This window comes from Meles meles, chromosome 2 (assembly GCF_922984935.1).
Source record: "Meles meles chromosome 2, mMelMel3.1 paternal haplotype, whole genome shotgun sequence".
Taxonomy (NCBI): Eukaryota; Metazoa; Chordata; class Mammalia; order Carnivora; family Mustelidae; genus Meles; species Meles meles.
This window is the reverse complement of record NC_060067.1, coordinates 70,874,003-70,899,301: the sequence shown is the minus strand read 5'-3', so window position 1 is coordinate 70,899,301 and position 25,299 is coordinate 70,874,003. Positions and strand designations below refer to the sequence as shown.

Sequence of the window (25,299 nt, the reverse complement as noted above, 5' to 3'; positions counted from 1 at the left end):
GTACTTCTGAACAGGCAAGGAGCAATGATTATGACCAAATGTTAAAAGACAAGAACCCTGGGCCCTGCTTTTCTAATTCGAGCTCTGTCACCTTCTTGATGTATGGCACTAGAGCTGCCCCACCATAAAATGACAACTTTCTGTATGACCTAGACTTCAAAGTTATTGGCATGAACAAAAATGGTTTATTTGTACAGAGGGCAAAGTAAAACCTCTTTGCTACTTCACCTTGCAAAAATCAGCCAGAAATTATTTTCAGTGATTGAGATACTCATTGTCATGAAACAAAGACAAGGTACAGTGTTTCATTCAAATTATACATGCTTTTTCCTTTTCTTCTTTCCTTTAGTAGCCAGCTTCTAAGGTAGTTTCCTCCAATAACCACCATTTTCTGATATTCACACACTTACAGAGTTCTCTCCCACATTGGATACCTGTATATCCAATATGATATTGCAGAAACAATAGTATGTGATTTCCAAGGTTAGTTCATCAAAGGCATTTGACCTCTTCCTTGTTCCTGTATCATTCACTTTAAGAGAAACCAGTTGCAGTGTTAAGAGCATATTCAAAGGGGGTAGTCCAAATGAGGAACTGAGGCATCCTACTGAAAGTCAGCACCACCTGCCAGTCATATGATTAAACCATCGTGGAAGCAGATCTTCACATCCCAGTCAAGCCTTCAGATGAATGTAACATCTTGACTGCTACCTCATGAAAGGTCCCAAGCCAGAATCACACAGCTAAGCTACTCCTAAATTTTAGATCCACAGAAACTGTATAAGATAATAAATGTTTGCTGCTATAAATCACAAAGATTTGTGTGTGGGGGGAGAGTAATTTGTTATGTAGCAATAAATAACTAAAACATTATCCATTCTGATTTTCTTTTAAACAAGGTTTACCTTTCCACCAAACCTGACACTACTCACCTATTTTTCAAGCAAGGCCTCCATATAGGTATGGCAAAATGACGAGGAGCAACAGGAAGGCACGATCACTTTGACAATGACACAATATTAGAGAATTAATACTCTAAGATATATATGTCCTTAGTTACATCTGTTCAATGAAGGTCGAACTGAAAAATGTCCTCATTCAAGAAATTGTTTACAAAAATAAATACTACATGCTTATCTTCATAATGTATACGTAACTCTCATTTACGTAGATAATTTCATTGTCTTATAATAGCCTAAGTGGAATACTGGTGATGTCATTTTATTATCCAGACAGTTATAAGTAGTGAGTTAATGTCCTGTCATTAACTCCTGTTAACTGCCAGAATTGAGTCATATTATTTCAACAGATAGTGAAACAAGTTAGTTAGGCAATTAAGAGGAACATCTGGCTAAAATACTGCAAAGGTCTACCAGTGCACTTAAACCAAATAGGAGTTTCTCTACTGGCAGAAAAATTTCAAATAATTATTAATTGTAACTTTATTTTGATTCATAATAACATTATACAAAGGGTGCTGAAGTACTACCAGAAGCACCTAAAGCAGATAATGTTCCCTACCTGCCTTCTACTCTGTATAAAATAAATTTATCATTAACATTTCAGTTCAGTATTAAAAGGTAATACAATTAGAGAAGTTACACGTTTATATCACTATACTTCCCAGACTAAAATAACAAAACATGAAAAATCACATCTCTGAAAACTTTTAGGTACCTGTAGAATTTTTCAGTAAAACTATTTAAAAAGCTGTTTACAGCATTAGATTCCAACATAAGAATAAGTTTGAAAAAACAGATTACTTTCTTAGGATTAATGTGAATTTCTCATAGGAATGTCAAAATTCTAAATTAACCTGAATAATATTGAAAGTATTGAATTATATTTCACAAGATTTTATCAAATACAAATTTAGTTTCTGCAAAGGGCAGAAATTATCTCTTATGTAAGTCCTAAAATGATTTTTAAAGAGCTGTAGAAATTAAAATAAAATAAAAAATTCAAAAAGAATGAGATTCAAATGTTTTATCTTTAAGCAAATAGCCACACCATTTCACCAAATATAAAATGGTATAAATGGTAGAAGTTATGAAATGAGAATCACAGAGTGCTTTTCTGAAATACTCAAATGGACAAGGGTTAACTTATTAACCCCTAGTACTAGATCTTACATATCTACTTAAAATTTTGATATTTCCATCAAACATCTGTATTTAATATATTGTAAATTGTCAAAAGGGTAGAAATGAGGCAAATTTCTTTCTGATATTAAGTTCGGCTAACAGTGTCTTAGGTGTGGACAATGAAAAATAAAATGTAAATCAATAAATTTTTCTTAATCAATTTTATTTATTGTTGTGTCAAATTATACGCTTATAAACCAAAGAGATACACCTAGTATTTATAAATCTTCATATGAATTAATTATTTAATAAAATTGTGAAAGGATTTACTCAATATAATTTCAAAAGGGTTGAGTTGTTTGAGAAATCATTCATTTAATTCTGGGAAATCTTATGCACTGGATTGTATAGACTTCCTATATGTTAGGAAGCAATAATTTCTCTTTAGATATTTCACAATACTTGTTGGATGAGGTGAATGAATAAATGAAGAAAAGAAGTTTCCAGCAACTAGTTCTGGCAATGTTTTGTCATCATTATATTCCATTTCTTTGAAAAATACTGTTAACCCTTGTGTTGATCTTTGTGTTCTTGAGTTTTGCTTTTTTATTTCCATATAAAATTATACACAATGATTGCTTTCACTACTTTCTCCCCAAAACCTATACCGAGTATAATGGTTTGCAACATAATTTCTCAGAAAAATCAAACAAGCTATCAAAGTATTTATTACATATATGTCCATTACATGCCTAGTTATAAGGAGTAAGACAGGTACTAATTCGAGGAGATGGAGACTATAACCATAGAAATCAAGCTAAATTATATGAAACAATCAGAGAAAGTTAAGTGCTGTGATGTATAACAGCATTTCCCAAAAGATCCTTGAGATGTTAATAGATGTTTTATTAAAAAAAAAAAATTTCTATGGTCAAATAAGTTTGGGAATTATTTCATTAGACATTATCCTCTTGGCAATTCACCATGTCCATTAGCATACTAATGACTGAAAAGTTTTGCAGCAAAGAAAATGGTTGCATTTTGACTAAGCCAGAATATTCAAAATCTTTCACCATGGAAGACTTTGTTAAAATGTTCCCTTTTGATCACAAAAAATTAATAAATGAAGAGAAAAAATAACACAAGTGTTTGCCACATTAATTTAACAAGCATTAACATTTTGCCATATTTGGTTCAGATTTTTTCATCTAAATAATAAACAAAAGATTCCTTACACAAGGCTAACCTCCATCCCATTTTCCTTCCTCTTCAGCAGGGGTTACCATCATCCCCAAATTGGTATATATTCTTCTTGATCATATATTTACTTTAACTCGTTGTTTGGATTCACAAGTAATATATAGGATTCCTGTGTGTTTTAAGTTTTTAAAAACAATATCATTTTTATACTCATTGTAATTTACTAATTGTATTCAATATTATGTATATGAGACGGATCATGATAATGCATATAGATTTGGTTTATCTGTTTTAACTGAGGAATTATATTCTTTGTATAAATAGACCACAAAAATTAATTATCCAATAACCTATTAGGAACATGTGGATTGGGGGAGGGGTGCCTCAGTCAGTTAAGTGTCTGCCTTCGGGTCACATCATGATCTCAGGGTTCTGAGACAGGCCCCTCTCCTGCTCAGCAGGGAGTCTTCTTCTCCCTTGCCTTCTGTCTGTCCCCCTTGCTTGTTCTCTCTCTCTCTAATAAATAAATAAAATATTAAAGAAAGAACATATGGCTTGTTCTCAATGTTTTCCTATTCTTAAGAATGTTGTCATAAATGTCCTTGCACATAAATCTTTGTGTGTCTTTTGAAGAGATGTTTCAGAGTATTTACCTAGATGTAGAATGAATAAGTCATAGATACCCACATTATCAATGTTAGTAGATATTTCAAACTTCTCTCCAAAGTAATTAAGCAAGTTACACACCAGCACACCACAGGAATTCCCAAGGATTCACATCTCTGCAAATGTTCAGACATACTAATCTGATGTGTATGGACTTATATTATGCTGATATACAATATTAATTTCCCTTATTATTTTTGGATCCTGAACATATTTTCATAAACATATTGGCCACCTGGTTTTCCTCTTCTGTGAATCATGAAGATTTAACAGTTACCTATATATTTCCTTAACTAATCCTTCACTGTTCAAATTCACTACAACTAACTTGCCTGGCTTATGGTTTAACTTTCATTTTTTAATCTTTTTTTAAAATATTTCAACAGGTGTTCATATTTACCACTCATATGACATTTGTACCTTGGCATCTTATGTCTTATTTTAAATTTTTCAGTTTTATTTTTCACACTGAGGATTTTATTCCATCTGCTATTTATTTGTGTATTATGTCATACAAGCATTTAATTGCCCAAGTGACATTTCTTGATTAATCTATCCCTTCTGTACTGATTGCTAATGCCACCTCATACATACTAAGTCCTTGTAATATAAAGGAGATCACTAGTAGCTGAGAGATGGGAGAGGGTTCACTATTACACTGACCCAATCATGCATGGGGACTGCATGAAAGAGGTGGCCTTCAGGCAGGGTCTGAACACAAGATGGACATAAAGACATGGATTTTGGTGTCAGACAAATGTTCATTTATATCCTTTCTGTAATATTCACTGCAAGCGATTTAATCTTGCAAATAAAATTAATCTCGCTGCAAATGAATTTTTTCCCTTGTAAGTGGAGATCATACAGATGATCTAGTAGCATTATCTAATGAGATAATATATTTAAAAATGGTTACTATATAGTCTTGCATATAGCAGGTGTTCAAAGCAGGATTGTAGTTCCTACTATGGCTAGCCATAGTCATAGGAATGGTAGGGAGGAAGATCTAATTTGATCAACAGCTGTCAGTTCAAAAAGCTAAAACAAATCTGAAGGACATTCTTAGGAAAGCAAAGACAGCACTAGGGAATTGTCTGATTGTAAGGTAAGAACTGGAGATGACTCTAAGCTGCAGTTTGGAGGACAAGATGTAAGAGGAATTGGAGATACTAGTTTAGGATGGATGGTTTCGAAAGGTGGTTCCAATAGCAGCCATATCTGAAAACTTGTTAGAAATGCAAATTCAAGACCCCAGACTCACTGATTCAGATACTCTGACCAACATGTGGTCCAGTAATGGCAACTGGTTTTAACAAGCCCTACCCAGCTGCATGGATTCTGATGAGGTTCAAGTTTGAGGTCTGCTGGTTTGGGAACACGATGAGTAAGAGATGGTGCTGAGAAACCATTGTGAACATGATGAAATTTCTGAGCTGCAGATATGGATTTCTCACTTAAAGAGTGAGACTCTCCTTTCTGATACCTTTCCTTGCTTCTAGTTATTGGTTTTATTGTACTGAATGGCTTCCAAATCTGAGCATCATTTCCCAGCATTCAAGTTCTCCTTGCTGTCTACCTACTGAGCAAAGCAATGCCAACTTTGCAATTCTTCCATTTTATTTATTTTTTCAGTGTAACAGTATTCATTGTTTTTGCACAACACCCAGTGCTCCATGCAAAACGTGCCCTCCCTATTACCCACCACCTGTTCCCCCAACCTCCTACCCCTGACCCTTCAAAACCCTCAGGTTGTTTTTCAGAGTCTATAGTCTCTTATGGTTCACCTCCCCTTCCAATTTTTTTTTTAATAAACATATAATGTATTTTTATCCCCAGGGGTACAGGTCTGTGAATCGCCAGGTTTACACACTTCACAGCACTCAAGATAGCACATACCCTCCCCAATGTCCATAGCCCACTCCCCCTCTCCCAATCCCACCTCCCTCCAGCAACCCCCAGTTTGTTTTGTGAGATTAAGAGTCATTTATGGTTTGTCTCCCTCTCAATCCCATCTTGTTTCATTTATTCTACTCCTATCCCCCTACCCCCCATGTTGCTTCTCCATGTCCTCACATCAGGGAGATCATATGATAGTTGTCTTTCTCCGATTGACTTATTTCACTAAGCATGATACGCTCTAGTTCCATCCACGTCGTCGCAAATGGCAAGATTTCATTTCTTTTGATGGCTGCATAGTATTCCATTGTGTATATATACCACATCTTCTTTATCCATTCATCTGTTGATGGACATCTAGGTTCTTTCCACAGTTTGGCTATTGTAGACATTGCTGCTATAAACATTCGGGTACACGTGCCCCTTCGGATCACTATGTTTGTATCTTTAGGGTAAATACCCAGTAGTGCAATTGCTGGGTCATAGGGTAGTTCTATTTTCAACATTTTGAGGAACCTCCATGCTGTTTTCCAGAGTGGTTGCACCAGCTTGCATTCCCACCAACAGTGGAGGAGGGTTCCCCTTTCTCCGCATCCTCGCCAGCATCTGTCATTTCCTGACTTGTTAATTTTAGCTGTTCTGACTGGTGTGAGGTGATATCTCATTGTGGTTTTGATTTGTATTTCCCTGATGCCGAGTGATGTGGAGCACTTTTTCATGTGTCTGTTGGCCATCTGGATGTCTTCTTTGCAGAAATGTCTGTTCATGTCCTCTGCCCATTTCTTGATTGGATTGTTTGTTCTTTGGGTGTTGAGTTGGCTAAGTTCCTTATAGATTTTGGATACTAGCCCTTTATCTGATATGTCGTTTGCAAATATCTTCTCCCATTCTGTTGGTTGTCTTTTGGTTTTGTTAACTGTTTCCTTTGCTGTGCAAAAGCTTTTGATCTTGATGAAATCCCAATAGTTCATTTTTGCCCTTGCCTCCCTTGCCTTTGCTGATGTTCCTAGGAAGATGTTGCTACGGCTGAGGTCGAAGAGGTTGCTGCCTGTGTTCTCCTCAAGGATTTTGATGGATTCCTTTCTCACATTGAGGTCCTTCATCCATTTGGAGTCTATTTTCGTGTGTGGTGTAAGGAAGTGGTCCAATTTCATTTTTCTGCATGTGGCTGTCCAATTTTCCCAGCACCATTTATTGAAGAGGCTGTCTTTTTTCCATTGGACGTTCTTTCCTGCTTTGTCGAAGATTAGTTGACCATAGAGTTGAGGGTCGATTTCTGGGCTCTCTATTCTGTTCCACTAATCTATGTGTCTGTTTTTGTGCCAGTACCATGCTGTCTTGATGATGACAGCTTTGTAATAGAGCTTGAAGTCCGGAATTGTGATGCCACCCACTTTGGCTTTCTTTTTCAATATTCCTTTAGCTATTCGAGGTCTTTTCTGGTTCCATATAAATTTTAGGATTATTTGTTCCATTTCTTTGAAAAAAATGGATGGTATTTTGATAGGGATTGCATTAAATGTGTAGATTGCTTTAGGTAGAATAGACATTTTCACAATATTTATTCTTCCAATCCAGGAGCATGGAATATTTTTCCATTTCTTTGTGTCTTCCTCAATTTCTTTCATGAGTAATTTATAATTTTCTGTGTATAGATTCTTAGCCTCTTTGGTTAGGTTTATTCCTAGGTATCTTATAGTTTTAGGTGCAATTGTAAATGGGATTGACTCCTTAATTTCTCTTTCTTCTGTCTTGTTGTTGGTGTAGAGAAATGCAACTGATTTCTGTGCATTGATTTTATATCCTGACACTTTACTGAATTCCTGAACAAGTTCTAGCAGTTTTGGAGTGGAGTCTTTTGGGTTTTCCACATATAGTATCATATCATCTGCGAAGAGTGATAGTTTGACTTCTTCTTTGCCAATCTGGATGCCTTTAATTTCTTTTTGTTGTCTGATTGCTGAGGCTAGGACTTCTAGTACTATTTTGAATAGCAGCGGTGATAATGGACATCCCTGCCGTGTTCCTGACCTTAGCGGAAAAGCTTTCAGTTTTTCTCCATTGAGAATGATATTTGCGGTGGGTTTTTCATAGATGGCTTTGATAATATTGAGGTATGTGCCCTCTATCCCTACACTTTGAAGAGTTTTGATCAGGAAGGGATGCTGTACTTTGTCAAATGCTTTTTCAGCATCTATGCAGAGTATCATATGGTTCTTGTTCTTTCTTTTATTAATGTGTTGTATCACATTGATTGATTTGCGGATGTTGAACCAACCCTGCAGCCCTGGAATAAATCCCACTTGATCGTGGTGAATAATCCTTTTAATGTACTGTTGAATCCTATTGGCTAGTATTTTGGCGAGAATTTTTGCGTCTGTGTTCATCAAGGATAATGGTCTGTAGTTCTCTTTTTTGGTGGGATCCTTGTCTGGTTTTGGGATCAAGGTGATGCTGGCCTCATAAAATAAGTTTGGAAGTTTTCCTTCCATTTCTATTTTTTGGAACAGTTTCAGGAGAATAGGAATGAGTTCTTCTTTAAATGTTTGGTAGAATTCCCCTGGGAAGCCGTCTGGCCCTGGGCTTTTGTTTGTTTGGAGATTTTTGATGACTGTTTCAATCTCCTTACTGGTTATGGGCCTGTTCAGGTTTTCTATTTCTTCCTGGTTCAGTTGTGGTAGTTTATATGTCTCTAGGAATGCATCCATTTCTTCCAAATTGTCAAATTTGTTGGCGTAGAGTTGCTCATAGTATGTTCTTATAATTGTCTGTATTTCTTTGGTGTTAGTTGTGATCTCTCCTCTTTCATTCATGATTTTATTTATTTGGGTCCTTTCTCTTTTCTTTTGGATGAGTCTGGCCAGGGGTTTATCAATCTTATTGATTCTTTCAAAGAACCAGCTCCTAGTTTCATTGATTTTTTCTATTGATTTTTGGTTTCTATTTCATTGATTTCTGCTCTGATCTTTATGATTTCTCTTCTCCTGCTGGGTTTAGGGTTTCTTTCTTGTTCTTTCTCCAGCTCCTTTACGTGTAGGGTTAGGTTGTGTACTTGAGACCTTTCTTGTTTCTTGAGAAAGGCTTGTACCACTATATATTTTCCTCTCAGGACTGCCTTTGCTGTGTCCCACAGATTTTGAACTGTTGTGTTTTCGTTATCATTTGTTTCCATGAATTTTTTCAATTCTTCTTTAATTTCCTGGTTGACCCATTCATTCTTTAGAAGGATGCTGTTTAGTCTCCATGTATTTGGGTTCTTTCCAGCTTTCCTCTTGTGATTGAGTTCTAGTTTCAGAGCATTGTGGTCTGAAAATATGCAGGGAATAATCCTAATCTTTTGATACCGGTTGAGACCTGATTTGTGACCCAGGATGTGATCTATTCTGGAGAAGGTTCCATGTGCACTAGAGAAGAATGTGTATTCTGTTGCTTTGGGATGAAATGTTCTGAATATATCTGTGATGTCCATCTGATCCAGTGTGTCATTTAAGGCCTTTATTTCCTTGTTGATCTTTTGCTTGGATGATCTGTCCATTTCAGTGAGGGGAGTGTTCAAGTCCCCTACTATTATTGTATTATTATTGATGTGTTTCTTTGATTTTGTTATTAATTGGTTGATATAGTTGGCTGCTCCCACGTTAGGGGCATAGATATTTAAAATTGTTAGATCTTCTTGTTGGACAGACCCTTTGAGTAGGATATAGTGTCCTTCCTCTTCTCTTATTATAGTCTTTGGCTTAAAATCTAATTGATCTGACATAAGGATTGCCACCGCAGCTTTCTTCCGATGCCCATTAGCATGGTAAATTGTTTTCCACCCCCTCACTTTAAATCTGGAGGTGTCTTTGCGTCTAAAATGAGTTTCTTGTAGGCAACATACTGATGGGTTTTGTTTTTTTATCCATTCTGATACCCTGTGTCTTTTGATTGGGGCATTTAGCCCATTAACATTTAGGGTAACTATTGAGAGATATGAAATTAGTGCCATTATTAGTCTGTAAGGTGACTGTTACTGTATATTGTCTCTGTACATTTCTGATCTACTACTTTTAGGCTCTCTCTTTGCTTAGAGGACCCCTTTCAATATTTCCTGTAGAGCTGGTTTGGTGTTTGCAAATTCTTTCAGTTTTTGTTTGTCCTGGAAGCTTTTGATCTCTCCTTCTATTTTCAATGATAACCTAGCTGGATAGAGTATTCTTGGCTGCATGTTTTTCTCATTTAGTGCTCTGAATATATCATGCCAGCTCTTTCTGGCCTGCCAGGTCTCTGTGGATAAGTCTGCTGCCAATCTAATATTTTTACCATTGTATGTTACAGACTTCTTTTCTTGGGCTGCTTTCAGGATTTTCTCTTTGTCACTAAGACTTGTAAATTTTACTATTAGGTGACGGGGTGTGGACCTATTCTTGTTGACTTTGAGGGGGGTTCTCTGCATCTCCTGGATTTTGATGCTTGTTCCCTTTGCCATATTAGGAAAATTCTCTCCAATAATTCTCTCCAATAGACCTTCTGCTCCCCTCTCTCTTTCTTCTTCTTCTGGAATCCCAACTATTCTAATGTTGTTTCGTCTTATGGTGTCACTTATCTCTCAAATTCCCCCCTCGTGGTCCAGTAGCTGTTTGTCCCTCTTTTGCTCAGCTTCTTTATTCTCTGTCATTTGGTCTTCTATATCACTAATTCTTTCTTCTGCCTCATTTATCCTAGCAGTGAGAGCCTCCATTTTTGATTGCACCTCATTAATAGCTTTTTTGATTTCAACTTGGTTAGATTTTAGTTCTTTAATTTCTCCAGAAAGGGCTTTAATATCTCCAGAGAGGGTTTCTCTAATATCTTCCATGCCTTTTTCGAGCCCGGCTAGAACGTTCAGAATCGTCATTCTTAACTCTTGATCTGACAGATTACCAATGTCTGTGTTAATTTGGTCCCTAGCCTTCAGTACTGTCTCTTGTTCTTTTGTTTGTGGTGATTTTTTCCGCCTTGTCATTTTGTCCAGATAAAAGGATATGAAGGAGCAAATAAAATACTAAAAGGGTGGCAAAGACCCCAGAAAAATGCGCTGTAACCAAATCAGAAGAGACCCCAAATTGTGGGGGGGAGAAAGGGATAAAAAGAGGTTCAGAAAAAAAAAAGAAAAAAATTTAAAAAATAAAACAAATAAAGAAAAAATATAAAAAATAAAGAAAAAATATATATATATTTAGATAAACTAGATAAAAAATGTTAAAAAAGAAAAGGGTAAAAGTTTTAAAAAATTTAGCAGAAGAAGAAAAAAGAAAAAAGAGAAAAAATTGAAAAAAGAAAAAAAAAATTGAAGTAGCCGCAAGACTAAAGAATCATGGGGAGAAAGCCATGAATTCCGTGCTTTGCTTTCTCCTCCTCTGGAATTGCGCTGCTGTTTTAGGAATTGAACCTACTTTCCTTGATAGATGAACTTCGTCCTGGCTGGATATTTTGTTGATCTTCTGGGGGAGGGGCCTGTTGTAGTGACTCTCATGTGTCTTTGCCCGAGGCGGGATTGCACCGCCCTTACTGGCGGCCGGACTACGTAATCGGCTCGGGTTCGCTTTTGGCAGCTCCTGTTCCCTGAACGCTTTCCGTAGAGTTCATGAGGACGGGAATGAAAATGGCGGCCTCCTAGTCTCCGTCCCGGAGGAGCCGAGAGCCTGGGGCCCCACTCCTCAGTGTGCCCCCAGAGGACAGCACCCAATCACTCCCATATCCCCAGCCTCTAGCCGCGCTCCGAGCTCACCCAGCCCGCGACCAGTTCAAGGTAACCCTGAGCTGAGAGTTCAGTCCTCGGCTCTGTCTCTGCAGCCGGCTTCTCCATTCTAATACCTGCGAGCTCTGTGACACTCTGACACCCCCGATCCTTCTGTGACCCTGCGGGACCTGGGGCCACGCTGACCCCGCGTGGGCTTCACCCCGCTTTAGCCTCTGGAGCAATGTCCCTCAGTGGAACAGACTTTTAAAAGTCCTGATTTTGTTCTCTGTTGCTCTGCCGCTTGCCGGGAGCCGGCCCCTCCCCCCACGGTCTATCTTCCCGTCGTTCTAGATTCACTTCTCCGCCAGTCCTACCTTTCAGAAAGTGGTTGATTTTCTGTTTCTAGAGTTGCTGTTCTTCTTCTCTTCGCTCTCACGTTGGATTTGTAGATGTTTGCAATGTTTAGAGAAGCTATCAAGCTGATCTCCTGCTACCTGATGTAGTCTCAGCCTGCTACTTCTCTGCCATCTTGACTCCTCCCCAACTTTGCAATTCTTAATCACTCTGTCCTTCCCACAATTTCTCTCCTGCATCCTTCCCCTATTTTCAGCTTGGAGCTTCCTCACGGAGGGGAATTTGTCTGGCACAATTTCATCAAACATTAAATGCCATGTGTACTGACAGAGCTTTGTAAACAATAATTGAGGTTAATAACAGCCTAGAACCCAGATTTTATTAGCAAGAATCCTTGGCCATTAAATATAAAATGGTTATCTATCTATCTATCTACCCTTCTCTGACCCCTCAAAGATAGAAGTCAGGAAAGAACATGCTGTAGCTGTATGGTTTAAGAACACTTTTATTTTAAAAACTTATTTCATCTTGAAATCAATAGGTTTAAGCGTGAAAAAGAGATGAGCAGTAGTCACAGAAAATATTCACCTATTTTCAGATTTTTCATTGTGTTTTTAGGGAGTTTTATCAACTCTTTGGTAGAAATCAAGGTGGAGAAATAATGAGAGAGTTCAGTTTAACAGTCTATCAGAGGTCTGGCTAGCGTATTAATTTTGGCCATGATGTGCCAATCAACTATAAAGGATCAGCTCAGCCTCAGTGACAAGCAGACATCTGAGATAAGCTCATCTACCATGACATGCTCTAGAGTAGGACGCATACAGGAACAGCACCTGCATTTTACACTAGTGCTGCCTGGTAACATCTAGGGTTCCATGTTTAATTTAAAAAAATCAATTTTCAGGAACTTGAAACATGTTACCCCTATCACTTAAAAATACAAGCTAATCCTGGAGTGTTTCTTATTATGTTTTTTCCTTTGCTTTATAATTTGTACATCAATGCATGTACACATGTGAATTTAGATCTATAAAATGTATAGGATAGCATGTGAAAGGTAGGCCAATAAAATATATCTTGTATTATCACTTTATAGAACATGTTTAAGAGTATATACAAAATTAACTTACAGTGAAAAAGCCTTAGCTTTTTAAAAACATTTTGGATAATTGAATACTGCTGTCTTTGTGATGTGAAACCATGATTCCTCACAATGAAATCAATGTACATTTGTCTTTAATTTATTGACAATTATGACCTGAAGTTTGAAAGCAAGTTCTAGGGTTCAAATTGCCTGTTAATATTGTTAAAGAAAATTTAAACTATTACTCATGTGAATTTTAAATGCTTGAAAGAAAATACACAAAACAGTTAGCAATGATTTTATCTTAGTGGAAAGATAATGCATAATTTTTTATTTATACATATTTATTTTCTGAATTCCCTATTACAAAGAAGTATTATTATTCATTATGGTACCAATGTTAGTAATAAGATACAAGTGAAATATGTACTTGGATTTGCATGTCATCCTTGCATAGGGGCCATGCTTACCTTCTCTGCATCATTTCAATTTTAGTATATGTGCTGCTGAAGCAAGCATGAAATATGTACTTGGAAATAGTTATAAACCTTATTCAAGCTGTACCAGATTCCTACTTATAGAACTCATATCAAAACACACACCCACACAAACACATACACAAAAACATACTAACAATGTCTTCCTTAATGATTAAAAACTAAGATGTCATTATGAGCAGCAGCAAGTCACAGAGATCATCAACGCTGTTTTGAAACATACTCCTGAATGGGTAGTAAATGCAGGGGTGATGTTTCAACAGTCGTGAATTGATAAACAGAGTCAATCATGTGCATACACTCTATATAGGCAGAATTTCAAAACCTTATAAAAACTAGTTTTCTTTTAAAATGAAGAGAATTTTGCATTGCCCTCCTTTGAGCAATTTCACTATGTTGTAATATATAGACTGGGGATGGCAAATTAACAATTCATCTGATGTGATAATTGGGATAGTCTATAGCAGCAGCTCTGAAAGTGTAATCCTAGGATCCCTAGGGATCCCAGGGAACTTTTCAGGATCTCTGTGAAATCAAAGCAATTCTCAATACATTAAATACATTATTCATCTTTTTTACTATGTTGGCATGTGTCCTCTTTCACTGTGTTGCCATTTGCACCGATGGTATGAATACAATGGTGGGTAAAATTATTGGGTGCTTAGAACAAATTGAGGCAGTAGAACCAACTCATACTAGCAGATTTTGTGTACTTCATCAACATGCACCAAAATTAATTTTAAGAATATCTTTGATGAATTAGTAAAAATTTGTAATGTTTACATCTTGGAACTTAAAGATGTGCTTTGATATCCTCTGTGACAAAAATTGACCATATAATTAAAGGTAGAATTGTATACTTTTATATAGTGAAGTAGATAGTTGTATTAGTTATCTATTTCTGAAGAGTTTGGGCCCAAACCAAGCAGCTTAAAGCAACATACATTTATTATCTTGGTTTCTGTGGGTCAGGAATTCATGTGCTGCTAAGCTGGGTCCCCTGGTTCAGGTTTCGTACAAGGGTGCAATCAAGGTGTCACCTGGAACCACAAGCATGTCAAAGTCTAACTGGGGAGAAAAGGATCCCTCCCCATGTCCAACCTTATCCATGTGGTTGTTAGCAGGATTCAATTACTTGGGGTACTTGGACTGAGGACCTCAGTTCCCTGTAGTTATTGGCTGGGAGGGCACTCTCCATTCCTTTCCAGGTTGCTCTCTCCATGGGGGCAAGCATTTGAGAAGAACCAGAGAAATCCAGCAAGATGGAAATCATAGTCTTTTATATCCAATCACAGAAGTGACTCTGCCTCACTTTTGCCATACTCTATTTGTTAGAAGCAAGTCACCAGCTCCAACTCTATCAAGGAGAAAGAATGACACAAAAGCATGATTTCCTAGGGGCAGAGATCATTAAGAGCCATGTTAGCAGCTGTGTCCATAATGGTCATCTATGGGAACTACTGTTTGCGTTGCAAATTGAACTATCTGCTCTTTTCATTACAAACCACTTTTACTTGAAAGAATAATTAACCTAAAAACTACCGATTCAGGCTTGACTATTTTGCTGATATTTGCAGAACTGAGTATTTCTTGAAAACAGACAATGAGTTTTGCTACTTCAAGGAAAACAAATTCAATAGAATTTGAATATGAAAAGAATGTTAGAATTTTGTAAAACTTATATCTGGCAATAGTGTCTTAACAACTTCTTGATACATAAAAATCTCTTTTACAGGTTATGTTAGCAATACGAAAGAATGTTGGGTTTGATATTGTATAATGAAATGTGTTGGGGCACCTGGGTGGCTCACTGGGTTAAAGCCTCTGCCTTCGGCTTGGGTCATGATCCCAGAGTCCTGGGATGGAGCTCCGCATAGCATCTGGCTCTCTGCTCAGCAGGGAGCCTGCTTCACCCTCTCTCTCAGCCTGCCTCTCTGCCTACTTGTGATCTCTGTCTGTCAAGTAAATACATAAAATCTTAAAAAAAAAAAAAAAAGAAAGAAATGTGTTAACATGTAGACGATCTGCAAAACTCAGTGAATCAAGGTTTTTCAGTTGACCAAATGGATGCCTTTCCAGAGACATGCACATGTCCATTTAAAGTGCAAGATAGACCATTCTGACAGGTGTAAAGTGATATTTCATTATGGTTTTGATTTGCATTTCTTGGTAATTAGTGATAGTGAACACCTCTTCATGTGTTTATTGGTCTTCGGCATTTTTTTTTTTTTTGGAAAAAAATGTCTGTTCAGTTCCTCTGCCCTTTTTAGTTAAATTATTTGTTTTTGTTTTTGTTTTTGAGTTGAGTAAGTTCTTTATATATTTTGGATATTAATCCATTATCAGATACATCATTTGTAAATATCTTTTCCTATTCAGTAAGTTGCCTTTTTGTTTTGTTGATAGTTTCCTTAGCTATGCAGAAGTTTTTTATTTTGATTTAGTCCCAATATCTTAAATTTGCTTCTGTTTTTCTTGCCAGAGGAGTCATATCTAGAAAAGTGTTTCTATGGCTTCTATCAAAGAAATTACTGCTTATGTTTTCTTCTGCGAATCTTATGGTTGAATGCTGAGAAATGTACAGAATTACTGAAATATTATATTGTACACCTGAAACTAATTTAATATTGTATGCTAATTATACTTGAATAATAAAAAATGACAGACCAAAGGAACTCATGTAGCAGTATGAGAAGTTCATTAATATGATTTCAGTACCACTTTGCAATTCACTTTTAAAAAACTACTACTTACAGAATTCTAGTGTAGTATCAAAGAAGAATATCCACAATTATCTGAAAAGGGTATTAAAATACTTCTCCCTTTACAACCATATAATATAATTACATGAGGCTGGATCTTTTCCATATACTTAAACCACAACAAATGGCAACAGTTTGAATGCTGTGAAAGCAGATAGGCAAATCCAGCTGGCTCATATAAAGTTAAACATTTTAAATATTTACAAATATGTATAAAAGGACCACTCTTCACATAAAACTATTTTTGCTATGGAAACTATAGTTTTTTCCTTAAAATATTTTTATATGGACATAAAATGAATTCATTTTTACGTGAATTATTTAAGGATGTCTCTTTTAATTGCAAACATGATAAAAATTGATAGATAACCCCACATAAACAAGAACTCTTTGGGATGTCAAGAAATTTTAAGATTGTAAAAAAGATCCTAAGATCAAAACTTTTGAGAACCTTTGGGCTAGATTTTGCTACCTTGACAAAGTAGCCCTCAAATCTCAACAGCTTGCACAAAATGATCTCTCATTCACACTACAAGTCCATTGGTGTTTTCTGAGAGAATGTGTTCATTGTTTTGTCAGGAGACCAGGCTCATGGAGAGTATATTTGATCAAGATTCTATGTTCACGGGGGGCCTGGGTGGTGCAGCTGGTTGGGCATCAGATTCTTGGTTTCAGCTCAGGTTGCAGTCTCCGGGTTGTGATCTCAGAGTCAGGGGATTGAGCCACCTTGGGCTCCATGCTCAGCATGGAGTCTGCTTGGGATTCTCTCTCCCTCTCCCTCTACTACTCCCTTACCCCTCAAATAAATAAATAAATCTTTAAAACATTTCTACACTCCAGTAACAAGAAAAATGGCAGTATGGCAAAATTTGCAAAGGCTTAGAAACGTTACCTGGAAGTTACACATGCTACTTCCATTAACTAGTCGTCTTTCTAAGAAAGTCACATGGTCACACTTCACTTTAAGGGGGCAATAACAGTTAATTTTGCCATATACCCAAAAGAAAATCCAGAAATATTTAGCAAACAATATCATGAGTACCATGTGTGCTAATTCTAATCCATACATGCCTGAAGCACTGAGTTAAAAAGGATCATGAGGTTGCATCTCAGACACCTCCAGATGATTATTAGTTTTTATTGCTACTGAAACAAACTGTCACAACTTTCGTGCCTTAAAGCAACACAAATGTATTTTCCTATGGATCTAGAGGTCAAAATCCTAAAATCAGAGTGTGGACAGAGATGCACTCCTTCTGGAGTCTCTAAGGAACAATCAGTTTTTGGTTTCCCAGCTCCTAGAAAATGTGAACTATAGCAATGTTTTCCCCTTAAACCAAAAGTAATTGAGCACTTGCTAGATATGAGGCACCATTGTAAATGCTGGAGATGCTAGGCTGAACAAAAGTTCAAGTCCCAACTATTACAGGGCTTACATTCTAGTGGAAAAAAAAAAATGAAGACAATGAAGAAAAGGCAGGAAAAACTAACTGAGAATGGCATGACAGATACCGTTTTAGACAAGGTGGTCAGAAAAAGCCTTTGTGATAAGACAATAATTGAGTACATCCCTGATGAAAGTGAAGAAACAAATCACAGTATCTGGAGGCAGAACATCTAGGCATTAAAAATAGCAACATTAATGTGGGAGAATGCTTAGAATGTCTGAGAGATAGCAAGGAAGGCAGGGTGTCCCTAGAGAGGATGAGAGGAGGAGATGAGGCCAGAGAGTGAGCTCGAGGGCAGTAAAAATGCAGTGTCTTAAGGACTACGATGGGAACACAGCCCTTATTCTGCAATGGGCAGCCAAAGAACCATTTACTTACAGGAGTGTTATAATACAGGTGATATTTTTCAGGGGTTGCTGACTACTGCAGGGAGAATATAACCCAGGGACAAGCTTAAAAGCCAGAAGACTAGTCAGATGGTCATTGCAAGAACATAAAATAGAGAGGATGTTGATTTAGATGGGAGCTGTAATGGTGAAGGTGGTGAGAACTGTCCAGATTCTGGATATAGTTTGAAAAAAGTCAATAGATATTCTGAAGGATAAATGATGTGGGTGTGAAAGAGTCATTACCAAGGTAAGTGGTCACTCTTTAAACAGAAAGGAAAACAAGGGGAAGATGATGGGGAAGGGGAGGGGAAAAATGAAGGGGAAAGAGAGGGGAGGAGAGGGGAGAGAACGGAAGGAAACTGGAGGAAGCCTTCATCTAATTTCTCAGTTGAAAGATTTTTGTATCAGAATGAATAGATTTTCCTGGTAAACTAATACTGTGACTTAGGGGAGTCCTTGGCTATCAGTCAGAAAAATGATAAACCTTATATAAATAAAAATGCTTATCTAGCATCAAAAGCTTGGAAGAAAATATAAAAACTTGAAGTGGTGTTAGACAAATTGACCGCATGTAGCTGCTTGTGCACATTTGTATAGTCTATGAGAAGTAATTTCTCTTTTATGAGTCCAAAGTGATGATGTAGCTTTCAACATTATCACAACATGATTTACTATTATCTAATCCACACCTGAGTAAAATGGCACTGTCCTTCTCTGAACAGAATACAATTTCTCTTGAATAGATTTTTTAACAAGCCTGTATGAAGGTCACAGTTTCTGTCAATTCCACAGTCTCAGGCTAAGGGGAAAGTCCGTGCCAAATAAAGGAAGACACTAGACGGAGGTGGACTGCTTCTCCACAAAGGAGACAGAATTGCTAGTGCCATCTACAAAGAACAGTTCTCCATTTCTTTGTAAAAATTGATATTAATGCATTGATTAACCTGGATAGAACTAATAAGCATATACATATTCATCCATTTTTAATGCACAAGAATATTTTAAATAAATGATGTTTTGTTTAAATTTACTTTTGTTTCAAGAGCCAGACATTGAAGGCTGAGTCATGCTGCACTGAGAACAGACCTCAGAAAATTGTGTTATAGATATCTAATTCCTATTTTCAATTCGTCAATTTCCTTTTATTTTCTCATTATTATTAGGATATATCCACTTGTCCCGTTGCCACCATTACCATCGTGACGCAAGCTAGAGTCATCTGTGGCCCAGGTGTAACAAGATCCTCCCACCTTATCTCCACATTGATCTTTCCCAGGTCCAATCCTTCTTTGCAGAGCAATTGGAATGACCCTATTCAAAACATATTGTTCTTCAGCTTAAGAACTTTCAAAGGCCTCCTTATTCACAGGATAATGAAAACTGCTGGAGACCTGTAAATGCTCTGTCACTGGCCTCTCCATCCTCTTTAGGAGGAGGTCCCTGCTCCTCTTACTGCTCTTGGTTGTGCCCTTTCCAGGACTAACTCTGCTTCCAGCCATCCCACCAGCTTTGTATAGGTTGTGCCCCTTGCTGAGACACTATACCCACCTGCTCCTAGTTCATCTCTCTTTCAGATCTCTAACCATTCTGTTCTTTTTCAGAGAACATTTCTCTAACCACTCCACTCTATTCCAACAAGGGGAGATCTCCCTGTTATATGCTCTAATCATCCCATATTCTCTAGCTCACAGAACTTAAGAAAGTAGCAATTTTAAACTGTGCAATTATTTAATGAATGGTTGTCTCCCTTACCAAACAGCAAGCTTCAAGAGGGAGGGACGCACGTCAGTTAAAGCTCAGCAGCCTGCCACAAAGTAAGATAGACACTCAGTAACTATTTGATGAAAAATAAATGCATGTATAAATTATTCACAAAGCAAAGGAAACATTTAATAAAAGAAGAGTAAGAATGGAATATATCAAAATACTTGAGTAAAAGTGAAACATATATTTAGAATCTAAAAATTTAAATAATCAACTATAATTGTGAAATGGATAATTGGATGAAAAGAGGCTTGATAAATTCAGATCTTTTAATTTTGTTCAAAGGCCATTCATCTGTTCACCTGCTGCCTTATGGGCTTGTGGAAAAACTTACCTTTTTTTTTCTGTATGTTAAGAGCTATAAACCATAATGGTAAGTATTAGGATTTTTTTACGTTAGTGCTAAGAAAGAGATTCAGAGACCACTAATTAATGCACTTAGAAAGCAAATGAAACACATGGCAGAAAGAGAGCCTCGAGAAATAAGTGAATCAGAAAATCATTTCAGTGCACGGTGCCTAAAATTACAGGTCTAAGAAGTGATTGTGCCATTCACCCTTTATCTTTGGAGGGCAATGTTCAAAATGTATTGTAAATATATCCTCAGTATTACAATTTGAATGGGTTCAATTTCAGTGCATGAATACATACACAAGACAAATGTTCTCACTGCTCTGCAACAATCAAAAAGCTTTTCTTAAAAGACAGTCTGCTTTCAAATCAGTGTAGGAAAATTTGTGCATCATTCTAGGAGGACTATACAGTAGCTCTTTGTCTGATCTTTATTTAGCTTAAAGATTCAAAACAATAAGCTCTCAAATGTTTGTCTTGATATTTAACAAATAGAAACCAATGTTGCCCTGGATTCTAAAATGTACAAAAATACTTCTAAAAATCAAATAATAAAAATAATATTGAGTTTTACATTTCAAGTTGGTTCAACATCCCCCTATGAACATAGTAAGAATTGTTGTTGACTTTTTTCATTATTCTTTTTTTTCTTTAATACTTAATACTTTATTTATTTATTTGACAGAGAGAGATCACAAGTAGGCAGAGAGGCAGGCAGAGAGAGAGGAAGGGAAGCAGGCTTCCTGCTGAGCAGAGAACTAGATGCGGGGCTCGATCCCAGGATCCTGAGATCATGACCTGAGCCGAAGGCAGAGACTTAACCCACTGAGCCACCCAGGTGCCCCTGTTGTTGACTTTTTTAAGAAGGAATAAATCCATTTTATTTCTCTCTCTCTCTCTCTCTCTCTCTACCTATCTGTATAGATAGATAGATACATGTCTCTATATATGTCTCTATATATATTTATAGAGAGAGAGTTCATAAGCAGAGGTGAGCAGGGGAGATGGGTAGAGGGAGAAAGAGAGAATCTTAAGCAGACTGCATGGACATAAGACTTGATTTTACAACCCTGAGGTCATGACCTGAGCCAAAACCCAGAATCAGATCCTTAACCCACTGAGCCCTCCAAGCACCTCAGGAGTAAATCCATTCTTAATCACTGACCTCAATTCCCATATTACACTTTTTAAAAGACTAGACTTAGAAAAACAGTTTTATTTGAGAAACAAAGTGAGGTGAAACAGAGCAAAATTGTAATAAAAATTTCACCTTGGTCTCATTAGCAAAATACATAAACAAATGAAATAATATGTTCATAAGAAGCTGCAAAAATACAACCTGCCTTTGAAAGTTGTGGTGACAACTTGTGAATATCCAAACCTCACATTTGCCTCCTTGAATACATAAAACCAGGGCAAGTATTGTAGTCATCAGTGCCAGTCAACCAAATATTTCCTTTCCCCTCTTTTCTATGCACACAGTAGGACTGTATTTACTAGTACGACATAGCCATGAACTTGCTCTGACCAATGAAATAGAAAAAGTTATGGGTGTCATCTTTGAGTAGATACTTTGAAAGCAAGTTCAAAATTGTCAAGGTTTCTTTGCCACTGCCACTGGCTGACTTTGCTGGGGATGGTAGAAACTCTGTCATCTTGGTTTCCAGTCGTAAAGATTTTGATTAGCACCCTGGCAATCCACTGTAGACATGTATCTTGAGTGAGAGAATAGTTTTTGTTCTTCTAAGTCTTTAAATCTTGAATTTGTTTATTTCTCTACCATCACATAGCCCATCCTATGTGATCCATACTTGCAAATTCAAGTCATCAAAAATACTTTCAAATTTTGTATTATGCTGGTGCACCTGGGTAGCTCAGTGGGTTAAGCCTCTGCCTTCAGCTCAGATCATTGTCTCAGGGTCCTGGGATTGAGCCCCACATCGGGCTCTCTGCTCTGATCTCTCTCACCAGGGAGCCTGCTTCTCCCTCTCTCTCTGCCTGCCTCTCTGCCTACTTGTGATCTCTCTCTCTTTGTTAAATAAATAAATAAATAAAATCTTTAAAAAATTCTTCTTGAGAGATATATCTCTCAATATAAATAAATAAATATAAATAAATGGATATATATATATATATGGATATATATATATGGATATATATATATGGATATATATATATATCCATTTATTTATATTTTTATATGGGCATCACAGAATAAAAGAGATCCAAGTATGCAAAGATTATACAATGTCATCAGGTTTTAATTTATTAAAATACCTTACCTCTACATTTTTTTTCAAATTTTCTGGTAATGTTTTTAACCTAAGAGAGGAAAACTATATATATTTCTATAATTATCTAATAGCAAGTACATCTGTTGTACTCTTTTTCACAGATACAGCATAATTTAATTGTTACTGAAAATAATACCATTTGTTCTTAAAATACACTACCTGGGAAGTAAGTGTTCATTCTCTAGTCTCTTCCAGTGTGATGCTCATATTAAAATATCTAAAACAACTTCAATTTTCATGCATTACCAAAAGAAGCACATATCATCATGAGGGGTTGTACAAATGACTACACTTGTGCACAATTTGTTGAGGAATCCCAAACATTAGAAATGTCATCAGTCAGTTGGTGATTCAACAAAAGTTCCCTGAGCACTTGGAAACACATTTTCATCTGCTGCTGTTGTTTCTTGAGTTAAGTAACAACTCCATGATAGAGAGAAGCTGAAGGAGAGTTTAGTTCATCTACCTACATGGAGAGAGGTAAATCTGATTTTCTTGCTTCCAGATAAATGTCAACAATTTTATGTCATTTAAACAAAAACAAATTTCCAAGCAGACACTCCGTTCACTTCAGGCAATCTACTATTTCTGCACCCATGGCAGATCTCGAGACATTTCTTATGAGGGTCTGTACATAAATGAGAGTAAGCTCTATGACAGGAGAGCAAAAGGGAGCAGTTTCCTTGCCATGGCTATTATTCTTCATTTATTAAGTAGAAGTGCAAGGAAAGTAATCAAGCTATAGCAGTTCTCTCATCTGTAATACAGGGCTAATCTCATAAGTTATTTCAACGGATTGTGAGTTTAAAATGAGCCAATCCATACAGACTGCCTGGTGTTTCCTTAATTGTAATTGTTTTTATGGTAATAATATATATGTGTATAATATATAATGCATTATTTATTTAATAATGTTATAGAAATTTAAATAATTTCTATAACATAGATATAATATATATAATTTTTATAATATATTATCTATAAATATAATACAATATATAATATGTATTTTTATATATTGTTTGCAAAGACATTATTGTTATCTAAATCAATAAATTATATGTGTGTAGACATTTCCCAAGTTCATCCCCATCATCCTCTTTTTTCCCACCCCATACTCTTTTTCCATGGAAATTTCGCTCAGTCTCCAGTCTTCCATTATCCATTCTAAAAAAAGATCCAAAACATACATACTCAACCCTGATTTTCAAGCTGTTATTTCCAATTCCCTTTAGAAAATTTTCAACTGGATGTCCCATCATTTCTCCAAAGTCTATATATTTACATCATGTTTAATATCCCCAATCTCATGCTGGCCTTCAACTTGGATGAGGATGGTGCTTATATTAGGACCTGACTTCGAGGGGTCTGCTCCCACCCTTCTCTGACTGCATTCCTCTCCACAGAGCAAAACCTTGCAAGACTAAGAAGTGTCATCACTATACAGAGGATCTGTATACAAACTGTACAGAAGATTGAGGAAGCTCGACCTTCAATGGAGTTATGTTCCGATAAACCCATCATAAGTTGAAAATACCTTAAGTCAAAAATGCACATAATGCACCTAACCTAATGAACATCATAGCTTAACCTAGCCTACTCTAAATATTCTCAGAACACGTACATTAGCCTACAATTGGGAAAAATCATCTATTATGAAGTCTATTTTATAGTAAGGCATTGAATGTGTCATGTAATTTCTTGAACACTGTACTAACAGTGAAAACCAGAATGGTTATATGGGTAAATAATGGTATCAGCAGTCTACACTTGTGAGTGCATGGTGACTGGGAATTGTGGTTCACTATTGCTACCTAGTATCACAAGAGAGTACCATACTGTATATCACTAGCCCAGGAAAAGATCAAAATTCAAAATTCAAAGTATGATGTTTACTGAAGCTGAATCAGCTTTGCACCATCATAAAGTTGAAAGTTGAACCATCATAGGTTGGGGACCATCTGTATAGTTATATCATAATTGCCCTCTTTTTTCAAAAGCAAGTAAAACTATTGACAGATTAATAGTCCAAAAGTAAGTAACTGTATAAGAATTAAACATTCAATACTTGGTTCATGAAAGCTAAAGTCTTATATTTAATATTTCTATAAACAATGTTAGCTGATTTGCTAAATCTCTTTTCTGTCTATACTTTGATAATTAGCTCTCCTCCTTCTCGCCATTTTCCACTTCAGATAACATTTCTGACTTTAACTTCTCAAAATTGGAACTGAATAATTTCTAAGCAGGAAAGGATAAGTGACCATTGATTCAACCAATATTTAACCACCTGAAAATCAACAAAAGACTGTGTCATCATCATTTCCTGTCTTTCTACAATTTTAGATTTTATTTTCCTCCTAGTGAAATTGTTGTCTTCTGAAATCAAAAGATGTGGCAGCTGCACATAGAGTAGCGTGCCCTGGCCTCTCCAGAACTGAAGATGCCTCTTCCTGCACTTCTCAGCATCTGGAAACCTAGGATCTTCCCTCCTGTCATCAATGAACTTGACTACACGCAGGCAAAATAGCCAAGGATGGGAGAGCTGATGTTGATTTTCTTGTCTGCCTCTGGTGAAGGATCTGCCAGGCCTATTGGGCAGGTCACTTAAACTTTTCTAGATTTCACTTACCTCATCTCTCAAATGCATAGCCCTTTCACATTTAAACCTCTGCTCCGATCTATGTGACCTATGACTTTTTGGGAATTTGAAACAAGTGGCAAATGATACTTTTAACCCAACTGAGCCACCCAGGCACCACTGCAAATGACATTTTTAAGAGTAAAATGTTCAATAGACTTTTCCTCA

At 36.6% G+C, this 25,299-nt stretch overlaps 1 protein-coding gene and 1 non-coding gene across 5 annotated transcripts in view; both read right to left on the bottom strand.

Moving 5' to 3' along the window:
- INPP4B (inositol polyphosphate-4-phosphatase type II B) overlaps window positions 1-25,299 on the bottom strand; it is a 563,252-nt gene that overhangs the window by 493,666 nt on the left and 44,287 nt on the right. For all 4 annotated transcript variants that reach the window (XM_045992576.1, XM_045992594.1, XM_045992567.1 and 1 more), the window contains exon 2: window positions 19,834-19,885. The gene's annotated coding sequence lies outside the window, so the exon portion shown is untranslated. The remainder of the gene's footprint in view (window positions 1-19,833; window positions 19,886-25,299) is intronic.
- Window positions 13,397-13,500, bottom strand: LOC123937780. Its single transcript, XR_006817575.1, has one exon. It is a non-coding gene; the product is annotated as a U6 spliceosomal RNA (small nuclear RNA).